The following is a 13,888-nucleotide window of genomic DNA, read 5'->3' as shown; positions in this document are numbered from 1 at the left end:
GTAATTTTGGTAGAGATGGGGTTTCGTCATGTTAGCCAGGATGGTCTCGATCTCCTGACCTTGTGGTCCGCCCGCCTTCGCCTCCCAAAGTGCTGGGATTGCAGGAGTGAGCCACCGCACCTGGCCCCACACCAGTATTTTTAAAAATAGTTTGTTTTACCTCTAGCATCTTCCCTCAGCTGACCTAAATAATCCAGCCACAATAGCTGAGAGAAATATACCTACAATTATTTCCATCTCCTTATATTTCTAGTGATGTTGGCTGACTGACCCACTAATCTAGTTTATGGGAGAGGGAAAGACTAAAAGAGCCACAAAGTGGATGCCCAACCCACGTCATCACTAACCTTTATTGTGCCAAAGTAACTGATACAATGTTTCAAATGTAAGCACATCTCCTTGGAAGTGGAATAACTTGATTCATCCTTGGGGAAGTCCTGAGGATCAAGCAAGGAGGAGCCCAGCTTTCTTTAGACACCACCTTTGTTATCTTTAATAACAAAAAGGAACAAAGTGATTGTCAGACCAGCACAAAGGTACCTCTTAACGTGCAATTTCTATTTTCCTTAGTGTGTGTGAGTGCACGCATGCACGTGTGTACACCGAGGTTTCAGGCAGAAGGAGGAATGCAATTCAAATTCTAAAAAAGGAATCAGTCAGCACAAACTAGTTTATTTGGCAATCCATAAAGATAGGGACTCTTCAGAGGAGGTTGAGAGCATTGTAGGGTTATGTAAAGACTTCCAGAAGCTGTAAAGACTTCCAGAAGCAAGAAGATTCAACCATCTAAAACGCCATATAGGAAAATAGCCAAATCTCCATTTAAGTAGAGAATAAATCTTAGTAATGTTCTCTGCAGAATATAACAATGCTGCAAAAAGGCCATTTCACAGGAATATAATCAAAACTGCAGATTCTCAGGGTTTCCCGTAAGACGACTTCTCTGCTCTTCTGTTTGTGATTTCTTCTTTAATTGTACATATCTCCTAGACAAGTCCAAGGGACTACTAACGAGAAGATTTCAGGAAGAGGCCTACAGCAATTGCTTGGTGCTTGAGTTCATTTGCGGAACCTTGGCAACAGGTCTACAGAGAAGCAGTTCCGTGGCAAAAGAGTTGTGGGGCAGTTGAGTAATCCATCCAAACCATGAGGAGTAAACCCCGAGTCAAGAAACCAGCAAAAAGCAGAAGACTGGGTCAGCAAATAAAGGGAGAAGATCCTTGCCTCCTTCAGTGCCCCCAACATGATATTCTGAAAGGCCCTCCACTAAAATACAACTACAGTTTTTTTTTTTTTTTTTTCGAGACGGAGTCTCGCTCTGTCGCCCAGGCTGGAGTGCAGTGGCACAATCTCGGCTCACTGCAAGCTCCGCCTCCTGGGTTCACGCCATTCTCCTGCCTCAGCCTCTCCGAGTAGCTGGGACTACAGGCGCCCGCCACCACGCCCGGCTAATTTTTTTGTATTTTTAGTAGAGACAGGATTTCACCGTGGTCTCGATCTCCTGACCTCGTGATCCGCCCGCCTCGGCCTCCCAAAGTGCTGGGATTACAAGCGTAAGCCACCGCACCTGGCCAACTACAGTTTTAATAAATTACTAAAATAGAGAATAGAAGTAGTATGTAAGTTGGGATAGGGTGATCTGAATTTAAGTGTTTTAACATTCATGAACTGTTCAGGACAAAAGCTATAAGATGTTGGTTAACCTCAACATTGTTAAGTGTGCACTGTAGTATCAAAGATACTCGTCATAAGAATGGAGAGAGTAATTTTCTAAATAGTGGAGGGAAAATAGGAATTAAGAATTTTTTCAAAAGTGGGACTTAGGTAGTCTAAAGAAAGGCCAAAAAAAGCATAAAAACAAAAAATAGAACTACAAAGATGACAGCCCAAATATATGAATAAAATAGAATAAATAGTAACTACCATTTAAGAAAGAGATTGTCAGAGTGGGAAAAAAAAAGTAAATTATAATGATATATACAACAGATATACAAAAACAGTGATTTTTTTTTTTTTTTTTGAGATGGAATCTTGCTCAGTCGCCCAGGCTGGAGTGCAATGGCATCATGTTGGCTCACTGCAACCTCTGCCTCCTGGGTTCAGGCGATTCTCCTGCCTCAGCCTGCCGAGTAGCTGGGATTACAGGTGCCTGCCACCATGCCTGGCTAATTTTTTTTTTTTTTTTTTTTAGTAGAGACTGGGTTTCACCATATTGGTCAGGCTGGTCTTGAACTCCTGACCTCGTGATCCACTCACCTCGGCCTCCCAAAGTGCTGGGATTACAGGCATGAGCCACCGGGCCCGGCCAGAATAGTGAAAATTTTTAAAAAGTGAAGATATACCAGGAAAATACTGTTCAAAGAAAGCTAAAGGAGTTATTTTAATATTGAATAAAAAATGTTTTAAGCCAGAGCATTATGAGAAGTCCTCTACATAATTAAAAGTTTAATCTACCAGGAATATATAACATGTCTAAATTTCTATATGCTTCTGGCTTTGTAATAAAAATCAGTAGAATTACAGGAAAAATTGATAAATTCATCACTTTAGTGAGCAATTTAAATGCACCTCTCCTAGTTATTGATAGATCAAGCAGATAAAAAAGGACAAATATTTATACAATACATTAAAAGAATATAGAAAGGAGATAATTGCAGAAAGTAATGATAAAGTATATATAATTGTTTAACAAAGTAAGTAAGCTGGTTCTTTGAAAAGACTACAAAAACTTCTGGCAATATTGATTATGAAATGGAAATATAGAAATACACTAATAAGCTATGGAAATGGTAAATATGTTGATAAATATAAATCAATAATGATTGTATAAAGTAAATATGTCTTATGAAAATATGTCAGCAATAACACGTAAGATGAAGAGAGTGGATGGAGTTAAAACATTGAAGGTTCTAGCATTATTGAAAAAGTGGAAAAGGGCTATTTTGTTTTTTAGACAGTAATAATAAAAAATATATGTTGTGATTTCTAGAGTAACCACCAAAACAATAGTAAGCAAATGTGTAACTGACAAGTTAATAGAGGGAAAATAATATACTAAAAATTAATGCAAATGAAGCTAAGAGAAAAAGGAATATAAAACAAGTGAGTCAAGTAGATAACAAATAGTAAAATGGTAACTAAAACTCAAATATATAAATAATAACATTAAATGTAAATAGATTAAATACTTCAATTAAAGATCAAATTAACATTTTATATGCACACACACACAGTCATGTGGCACACAATAATATTTTCATCGGTGACAAACCACATATACAACAGTGGTCCTGTAGGATTATAATGAAGCTGAAAAATTCCTACAGCCTACTGATGTCATAGCAATGTATTACTCATGTTCATGATGATGCTGCTGGAAACCTACTGTGCTGCCAGTCATGGAAAATTCTAGCACATATAATTATGTACAGTATATAATACTTGATAAGAAATGACTGTTATTGGTTTATGTACTTATATTTTCATTATTATTTTAGAGTGTACTCTTACTTATTTAAAAAATAAAAAAGTTAACTAGAAGACAGCCTCAAGAAGATCCTTCAGGAAGGATTCCAGAAGAAGACATTGTTATTATAGGAGATGACAGCTCCACTGGCGTTATTGCCCCTGAAAGGTGTTCCAGTGGGACAAAATGTAGAGATGGGACAAAATGAAGACAGTGATACTGATGATCCTTAGGCCGAGGCTAAGGTGTGTTTGTGTCTTGGTTTAAAACAAAGAAGTTTAAAAAGTAAAACAATAAAAATTGAAAAAATTGAAAAAAAGCTTAAAGAATAAGGATAAAAAATATTTTGGTACAGCTGTACAGTGTGTTTGTGTTTTAGCTAAGTGTTAGTATAAAAGAGTCAAAAAGTTAAAAAAGCTAAAAGTTTATAAAGCAAAAAAGTTACACCATGCTTAGGTTAATTTATTATTGAAGAAAGAAAAAATTTGTAAAAATTTCGTGTAGCCTAAGTATACAGTGTTGATAAAGTCTACAGTCGTGTACAGTAATGTTTTAGACCTTCACATTTACTCACCACTCACTCACTGAGTCACCTGGAGCAAATTCCAGTCCTGCAAGCTCCATTCATGGTAAGTGCCCTATACAGGTAGACCATTTTTTATCTTTCACATTGTATTTTTACTGTACCTTTTCTATATTTAGATATGCTTAGATAGACAAATACTTACCATTGTGTTACAATCACCTGCTGTATTCAGTACAGTAAAATGCTATACAGGTTTGTAGCGTAGGAGCAATAGGCTATACCATATAGCCTAGGTGTGAAGTAGGCTATAGCATCTGTGTTTGTGTACATACACTCTATGATCACACAATGACAAAATCATCTAATGACACACTTCTCATAACATATCCCATTGTTAAGCGATGCATGACTGAAGGCACACACCCACACGAGACATACCTCAAAGAATACACACAAGAAGGCCAAACATAAAAGGCACTCCTTAAAATGAATTGTCCCTGGAGAATGGATGTAGCCAAGAGCCATTAAAGGAATAAGAAATATCATCTTTACCACAGTGCTGGAGGCAGAGGGAACACACTATGGTAAAACTGCCTGAGCCTAAGAAGAAGAACAAATCTGGGGGAAAGGAATGGAATTTTGTGGGGAGAGTGCAGATCGAACAAGGAACCACTGCTTTTGCTCAGTTTGTGATCCCTTCTCGTCAGTTACACTCAGTTCTGGAATGTAGCCTGATTATTGTATGCTGGTTGCTTAATGTAGCTTATTGAGTCATCACAGGTATCTTTTTCTTACTTCACAGATTAAGAAACCAAGGCTCAAAGGAGAAAAGTAACATATTCAAGCCTCCTAGTCATTCACAGAATGAGTTCAAAGTCACAACTTTCTGACCCTAAAGCCAATTATTTTCGCATTAGCAGACGGCTGAGAAGAGAACCCAGGAGAAGGGATGCAGAATGCAAGAGTCGGAAGAAGAAAGGGAGTAAAAGAAGGCTGATGAGGTCGGTGCCTATAATCCTTGCACTTTGGGAGGCCAAGGCGGGTGGATTACCTGAGGTCAGGAGTTTGAGACCAGCCTGGCCAACATGATGAAACCCCATCTCTACTAAAAATGCAAAAAATTAGCTGGGCATGGTGGCGCATGTCTGTAATCCCAGCTACTCAGGATTCTCCTGCCGGAGAATTGCTTGAACCCCGGGAGTGGAGGTTGCAGTGAGCTGAGATCATGCCACTGCATTCCAGCCTGGGCAACAAGAGCGAAACTCCATCTCAAAAAAAAAAAAAAAAAGAAGCCTGTTGGTATTTGTGTTATTCAAATACTGCTACACAATAACACAAAATTTTGGTGGTTTACAATGATAAGCATTTATTGGGCATATGCAGTTTGCAGATTAGCTAGAGTTTCAGAAACTGATCTTGGCTAGGTTGGACTGGGTGGCTTTGCTTCTCCCTGATGGTCTGTGGGTCAGCTGGAGTAGCTGTGCTCTACACATCTCCCATTCTCCTCCTGGGCTTAGTGAGGTGAGCCACATATCTTACTCTCATGGTGATCAAAAGGTAAAGAAAGAAAACCCAACCACCAAGTACCTGTCAAGCCTCATGCCTCCAGTCCACTAACATCCATTAGTAAAAGCAACATGGCAGAGCCCAAAGTCAAAGCATGAGAATTTTCACCAATGCCTTTAGTGGGAAGGACTGATGAATTATATGGCAAAGGGTTTGTGTATTAGGAGGGGTCAAGAATGGGAGTCAAAAATTCACTCTACCAGTCCCCAAGCAGGAATCACAGTTCATTCTTTCAGCACTTTACATTCATGTTGACTTGGAAGATGCCGTTTTTATAAAAGTCTTCTAAGATTAGTCATCCTGTCTATACAAGAAACATAAAACATATTTGTTTCTCCTTTCTCCTGCAAGCTGATAATAGAGAATAAGATCAAGCACTTTCTTAGCAATGATCAACTGGGTGATTACAATGTCCTACGTAACTTTATGGAAAAATCAAGAGCACCCTTGATTGCTTATAGATTTATTACTCTGAAAGGGTTTTATTTATGCACTCATTCAACAAATAGCTTTTGAGTGTCTTCTGTGTACTAGGAACTATAATGGGCTTGAATGAACCAGAAGCTAGGGGATGAGGTGGAAGATGCAAAGATGAATAAAACACAACATGCACAGAGGGCTGTGGGGATCTGGGTGACAAGTGATATTGTTATTCAATTCGGAAACATAGGAAAAGGAAAAATGCATAAGAGAAAGATATTGAGCTCAGTTTTTGTTATATAGAATGTAAGGCAATGCTAGAATATCCAGTAAGTAGAAGTAGCTCTGTTGTGAGAAAAAATCTGGAAAGAAGACACAGATTTGGGAGCAATCTGCAGTATAGGCGACAGTTCAGAGAATGGGTGTGGAAGGGAACATTTTAAAGAAGAAAGGTGAATAGATTGAAAAGAAAATTGCTAGGGACAGAAAAACATTTAAGGAACCATTGATGGAGGCAGAGCAGTACCCACCAAAGAACATTAAAGAACAACAGAGAGTAAAGGGGAATCAGAGAGAAATGTTGAAAAAAGTCCAAGAATTTTTTTTTTTAACAAAATGGAAAGGAGGAGCTGGTTAGTGTTGTCAAATGCCGTAAAACGGTCAAGTTAAACAAAAATCCGAAAGAGAGTATTTGATTAAATAATTCAATTATATAATGTGAGACAAAACTTAGATGAGCAAGTAAGAGTAGAGAAATTGGGCATAGAGAATGCTTTTGTAAGAATGTTAGGAAGGGCCAGGCATGGTGGCTCACACCTGACATCCCAGCACTTTGGGAGGCCGAGGTGGGCGGATCACCTGAGGTCAGGAGTTTGAGACCAGCCTGGAAAATATGGTGAAACCCTGTCTCTACTAAAAGTACAAAAATTAGCCGGGCGTGGTGGTGCACGCCTGTAATCCCAGCTACTGGAGAGGCTGAGGCAGGAGAATCGCTTGAACTCGGGAGGCAGAGGTTGCAGTGAGCTGAGATCACACCATTGCACTCCAGCCTGGGTGACAGAGCGAGACTGTTGTCTCAAAAAAAAAAAAAAAAAAAAAAAAAAAAGGCTTGGGAAGGAAAAGGAGTGTGGCAGTTTGGGGAGATGCAGTGTCAAGAATGGATGGTTTTTCTCAGGCTAAGGGACACTTGAAGCTTTAGGGGAGTCAAACTAACATTTATTGAGCACCTGCTATTTTCCGGACACTGTGCTAGGAGGTGTATTTATACATATTGCCAAATTGTATAAGCTGAGGAGAAGGAACAAGGGTAGACTGAAACACTGAAAAAGTCAGAGGAGATAATTGAGGAAGGAAATCTTTAAGAGGATACAATCAAAAGTACAGGTGAAGGGATTAGCATTGAAAAATATTTCATTCTGGGACAAAAGGAAAAGATGTTCAGGTGAACACAAAATGTGTTCAGCTCATAGAAGGGGGAAGGAAGGAAAATTAAGGCAATCTGTGACTGATGGTTTCTCTTTTCTCCTGTGGTAAATGCTGTGGTCATCATCTGAAAATAAGGAAGGAAAATTAAGGCAATCTGTGACTGATGGTTTCTCTTTTCTCCTGTGGTAAATGCTGTGGTCATCATCCCTGAAAATAAGGGATGTGGAATAAAGAAATGGGCTCAGAAGAGAAGAGTTGGACTTAGGAATTGAGAGAAGGGGTTGGTTAATAATAACTAGGGAGGACTTCTGGGAGGATTTAAGGGTTCAACTGAAGTATTATTAGGGAAGGTAGAATGGTCGGCTTTAACTGTGCAGCAAGCTTGAGATTGACTAGATGCAACCTGTGGCTCAATGGCCCTTCTCAAACCTCCTACAACCGCTTTAACCCCTTGTGGCTTTGACTGAAGTTCTAATTTGTTTTGTTAGGCTGGATTGTGTTAAGCTGATTAATAAAGTGAACTGAGAACACCCTCAGGTCCCCTTAGATATTCATGTTTATTTCCTGGTAGGTTTTTGTTTTGTGTTTCTTGTTTTTGAAGAGTGGGTTGGGAGTTTCAACTAGTCAACTTTTTTATTTTTTGAGAGGACGTGGTGGAGGAGTAATCATTTTCTGTGATCAGAACTACCATAAAGAATACAGCGAAAGTTCAATCTAAATAAAAATACTGTTCCATCTATTATTCTCATATGAGAAGACTGTTACATGAACAGGGAAAATGATTGCATGTAATTGCTAAGCGTAGGAAGCTTTGTTCCTAAACTGACCAACAAAAAGTTACAAATAATTATTGCTCTATATAAATACTTACTGCAATGAATTTTCTTAATAAAAATCTGCCTGTAGTTTAATAGGGAACATACCAACTAGAAGGCCCCAGAGTCAGGGAATTATAGACTGTTAAGAGAGGGGAAAATGTATAGAGCACACCTAATGCAATCATTCAGAACACACAGTTCTTGTACTGAGGGATGAGTTTCTTCATCTTTCTTTCATGCATCCAGAAAGTATGTAATAAACATCTACTGTTGGAGGTGTTAGGGAAGTAGCAGTAAACAAAAGAGACAAATATCCCCACACTCATGGAGCTTGTAGTATGGGGAGGAAAGGCAGTCAACAAAATAAAGTATTATTTAAATTATATCTCAAATTAAAAGGAAAAAAAACTGCCAAGAAGAAAAATTAATCAAGGAAAGTGGAAAGGAAGTTCCACGGATGGGTGAGGGGATAATCCAGGAAGGCTTCACTGGGAAGGTGACATTTAAATAAAGATGTGAAAGAGTTGGAGGAGCAATTTACACATCTATTCATGAAAGAGCATTCCAGAGAGTGAATAGCTAGTGTAAAGTCCCTGAGACAGAAGTGTGCTTGGTGAGCCTAGAACCCAGGGAGAGAGGTGAGAGCAATAGGAGATGCTCTTAGAGGGGCAATGAGGAGCCAGATACATGGGCTTGGAACGATTGTGTCTTTGATTCTGAATAAGATGGGGAGCCACTAGAGGGTAATGTTCAAAGAACTCACATATCATCTCACAACAACTATAAATATGCTGATAGCTGAGAATAGATTCTTGGCAGTTCAAGAAGAGACCACTAAAACACCACTTGGCAGGCTAATACAGTAATCCAAGTGAAACACATGCACAGTCTGGATGAGGAGCAGAGCAGTGGAAATGATGAGAAAAGGTGGAGTTCAAATCATATAATTAAAGTAGAATTAACAAGATTTGCTCGCAAATGTGAGATTTGTTGGGGGGGTGGGGAAGATGAGTTAAAGAGAATTGTATGATTTTGGACTGAGTAAATGGGAAAAGGTGGATGCCATTGATAAGATGGAAAGATAGTAGGTGGAATACATCTCTTTAGCATCATCAGGAGTGTAGTTTGGACGTGGGATGTTTGAGATGTCTATTTGACATTCTAGTGGAGATGTTATGTGAATAGCTAGCCATAAGAGTCTGCAGAGAAAACTGAAACTGGATCCCTTCCTTAAACCTTATGCAAAATTAACTTAAGGTGGATTAAAGACTTAAACATAAGACCTAACAGCATTAAAAACCCTAGAAGAAAACCTAGGCAATACCATTCAGGACATAGGCATGGGCAAAGACTTCATGACTAAAACACCAAAAGCAATGGCAACAAAAGTCAAAATTGACAAAAGGGATTTAATTAAACTAAAGAGCTTCTGTGCAGCAAAAGAAACTATCATCAGAGTGAACAGACAACCTACAGAATGGGAGAAAATTTTTGCAATCTATCCATCTGACAAAGGGCTAATATCCAGAATCTACAAGGAACATAAGCACATTTATAAGAAAAAAAAAACCCATCAAAAAGTGCACGATGGATATGAACAGACACTTCTCAAAAGAAGACATTTTATGTGGTCAACAAACATATGAAAAACAGCACATCATCACTGGTCATTAGAGAAATGCAAGTCAAAACCGCAATGAGATATCATCTCACACCAGTTGGAATGGCAATCATTAAAAAGTCAGGAAAAAACAGATGCTGGAGAGGACATGGAGAAATAGGAGAAATAAGAACACTTTTACACTGTTAGCGTGAGTGTAAACTAGTTCAACCATTGTGGAAGACAGGGCGGCGATTCCTCAAGGATCTAAAACCAGAAATATACCATTTGACCAAGCCATCCCATTACTGGGTATATACCCAAAGCATTATAAATCATTCTGCTATAAAGAGACATACACATGTATGTTTATTGCAGCACTATTCACAATAGCAAAGACTCGGAACCAACCCAAACACCCATTAATGATAGACTGGATAAAGAAAGTGTGGCACATATACACCATGGAATACTATGCAGCCATAAAAAAGGATGAGTTCATGTCCTTTGCAGGGACATGGATGAAGCTTGTGACCATCATTCTCAGCAAACTAACACAGGAACAGAAAACCAAACACCGCATATTCTCACTGATAAGTGGGAGTGAGAACAGTGAGATCACATGGGCACAGGGAGGGGAACATCAGACACTGGGGCCTGTCAGGGGGTCGGGGGCAAGTGGAGGGAGAGCATTAGGAGAAATACCTAATGTAGATGACGGGTTGATGGGTGCAGCAAACCACTATGACACGTGTTTACCCATGTAACAAACCTGCACATTCTGCACATGTATCCCAGAACTTAAAGTATAATAAAAAATAAAATAAAAAGAGTCTGCAGAGTAGGGTTATAATATCTGCCCATTCTTTAAACATTCATTGTGTACTTACTAAGAGCTCTGCTTCCAGGGAATTCATGAACTGGTGGGAAAAACTGGTCTCTAATGTATGAGATGTGCTACAGTAGATATATTAGAGAGCATATAAAAGGGATAGTCAAGGCCAGGCGAAGTGCCCCACGTCTGTAATCCCAGCACTTTGGGAGGCTGAGACAGGTGGATCGCCGGAGCTCAGGAGTTCAAGACCAGACTGGCCATGATGGCAAAACCTCATCTCTACCAAAAATACAAAAATTAGTCAGGTGTTGCGGCACATGCCTGTAGTCCAAGCTACTGAGGAGGCTGAGATGCAAGGATTGCTTGAACCTGGGAGGAGGTTGCGGTGAGCTGAGATCAGGCCACAGCGGCGCTTCAACCTTGGTAACAGAGTGAGAACTTGAAAAAAAAAAAAAAAAAGAAAGAAAAAGAAAGAAAGGAAAGAGAAAGAAAAGAAAAGAAAAGAAAAGAAAAGAAAAGAAAAGAAAAGAAAAGAAAAGCGTTTGTCAACTTTGCCTAAAGAGATGATTCAAGTAACAACAGAGGCAGAACAGGGATTAAGAGCTCAGGCTCCGGATTAATAAACTTATGGACCAGGATTTGAATCCTACCTTCATCATTTACTAGCTGTATGACCATCTCTAAAGCCTCTCATAAGTAAAACTGAGATATTAATAGATCTCTTAGAAGCCAACATTTTTTATTAATTGTAACCAAAACTTGAACTCAGCTGTGCTGGTTCTGGCAAATTAAGCCAAATCACCAAGGTCAGGACTTGCAGTTTAAAGAATTACCGCTAGAGGTCGACTCCCAGTGCTGGAAGCTCACTCAGTCCGCAGGGACTCAAGTCTGCAAAACGGTGGAAATGGGGAAATGTCTGGAATTATACATTTTTGAAAGCTTTTTACTGCTAAGCAGTGAGGTTTTTGGTCCCAAACCCCTCATAGGCAACTAAGCTGTGAGGCAATGTATACAACTTGTGGCACTCTGACATGAGCAATCTAAACAAGTAAGTAAAAGTGATCAGAATGCCTGAGGTGCTGAAAAATACAGCACCATGCTCAATTTCTTGACCTTTTGTTGTTGTTGTTGTTTTATTTGAGATGGAGTCCCATTCCGTCATCTGGGCTGGAGTGCAGGGGTATGATCACGGCTCACTGCGACCTCCACGTCCTGGGTTCAAGCAATCCTCCCACCTTAGCCTCCTGAATAGCTGGGACGACAGGCATGTGCCACCACACTTAGCTAATTTTTTGTATTATTTGTAGAGACAGGGTTTCACCATGTTGCCCAGGCTGGTCTCGAACTCATGGGCTCAAGCGATCTGCCTGCCTTGGCCTCCCAAAGTGCTGGAATTACAGGCATGAGCCACCACGCCTGGCTAATCTGTCTTCTTATTACACCAAAATCCCATTCATCCTTTCTAGAAGGGAATATAAATTGGAGTGGGCAGGGGGAAGGGATTAGTGCCCTCACTAAAGCCAGTACCCCAGCATCTGTTCTTCTTCCTGAAAGTGACTGGCCACCATTGACCTAAATCAGAAACCTATGATTTGTCCCAGATTTTTCTTTTTCCCTTGCTCTTCATATCTATCAGTGATACTAATTCTAAACTATCCTTAATGAACCACATCTGTGCCCCTCTCTCATCTCTCCTTCCTCACTTTCACTGCATTTGACTGAGGCTTCACCATGTGAATTATTACCATGGCATGCTAACAGATTTATTGCTTCCAATGGTACCATGCCATAATTCATCCTTCATGTGGTTGCCAATAAATTTTTAAAATATTTATTTGTATCTGTTACTTCTCAGGTTAAAAGCTTCCCAGCATGTTGAAGATGGAATGCAAACAGCTCTGCATGCATGCCCTTTGCTCGTGCAGCTCCTATCATCCATCCCCCACTCTTACCCACTCTTGCTGGATAATTCCTTTTTATTCTTAAGACTTCATCCAAGAAGCAAGCTCTCATATTTCCTTCATGTACTTCTGTCATAGCCCTTTACATATATTAATCATCTTTTCTCTTGGAAAGAAAACACTGTCTTTCATTTTTGTTTGCCAACATCTAGCAGAATTTTTGATTTATATTAGGAAATAAATAAATGTTTGTTGCATTGTAATGTCAGAAGAAGTCTAGGAGAATGTGTAAAAGTCGGGTGATGGCCGGGTGCGGTGGCTCATGCCTGTAATCCCAGCACTTTGGGAGGCTGAGGTGGGCAGATCACAAGGTCAGGAGATCGAGACCATCCTGGCCAACGTGGTGAAACCCCGTCTTTACTAAAAATACAAAAATTAGTTGTTGGGCATGTTGGCACATGCCTGTTAATCCCAGCTACTTGGGAGGCTGAGGCAGGAGAATCACTTGAACCAGGGAGGCAGAGGTTGCAGTGAGCCCAGATGGCACCACTGCACTCCAGCCTGGCGACAGAGCAAGGCCTATCTCAAAAAAAAAAAAAAAAAAAAAAAAAAAAAAAAAAAAAAAAGTTGGGTGATGAGGTGATGAGGTCATAGACACTTTTTGTGAACTGCTGTGAAGAAATTCAAGAATACATCTGCTCACAAGAAGCATCAGAGGAGGCCAGGTGCAGTGGCTCACCCAAGTAATCCCAGCACTTTGGGAGGCCAAGGCAGGAGGATCATTTGAGCCCAGGAGTTCCAGACCAGCCTGGACAACATAATGGGACTCCCGTCTCTACAAAATAATTTTTTAAATTAGCTGGATGTGGTGGCACACACCTGTGGCTCCAGCTACTGAGGAGGCTGAGGTGGGAGGATTGCCTGAGCCTGGGAGGTTGAGGCTGCAATGAGCTGTGATAGTGTCACTGCACCCCAGCATGGGTGATAGAGACGCTGTCTCAAAAAAAAAAAAAAAGTATAAGAGGAAAGGTGTGGTATCATATTTCCCAGTGCTTAAAATATTGCCAGCCTAAGACACCTACTACTGGCCTTTGTCAGAAGCGTATCATATCGCCACCCCAGCCTATGTCCTCCAACAGTGTGACAGTGACTGGGAGGTCACACCCATGTGAGCTCTAACCTGTTACCTGGACAGAGACTTTACCCATGGGCACTACAATGTTTCTAACCCTGATCAAGCCAGGCACGGTGGCTCACACCTATAATCCAAGCACTTTGAGAGGCTGAGGTGGGAGGATCACTTGAGCTCAGGAGTTCCAGGCCAGTCTAGG

The sequence above is a fragment of the Symphalangus syndactylus genome, chromosome 3 (assembly GCF_028878055.3).
Source record: "Symphalangus syndactylus isolate Jambi chromosome 3, NHGRI_mSymSyn1-v2.1_pri, whole genome shotgun sequence".
Lineage (NCBI taxonomy): Eukaryota > Metazoa > Chordata > Mammalia > Primates > Hylobatidae > Symphalangus > Symphalangus syndactylus.
This window is presented reverse-complemented; position numbering follows the sequence as displayed.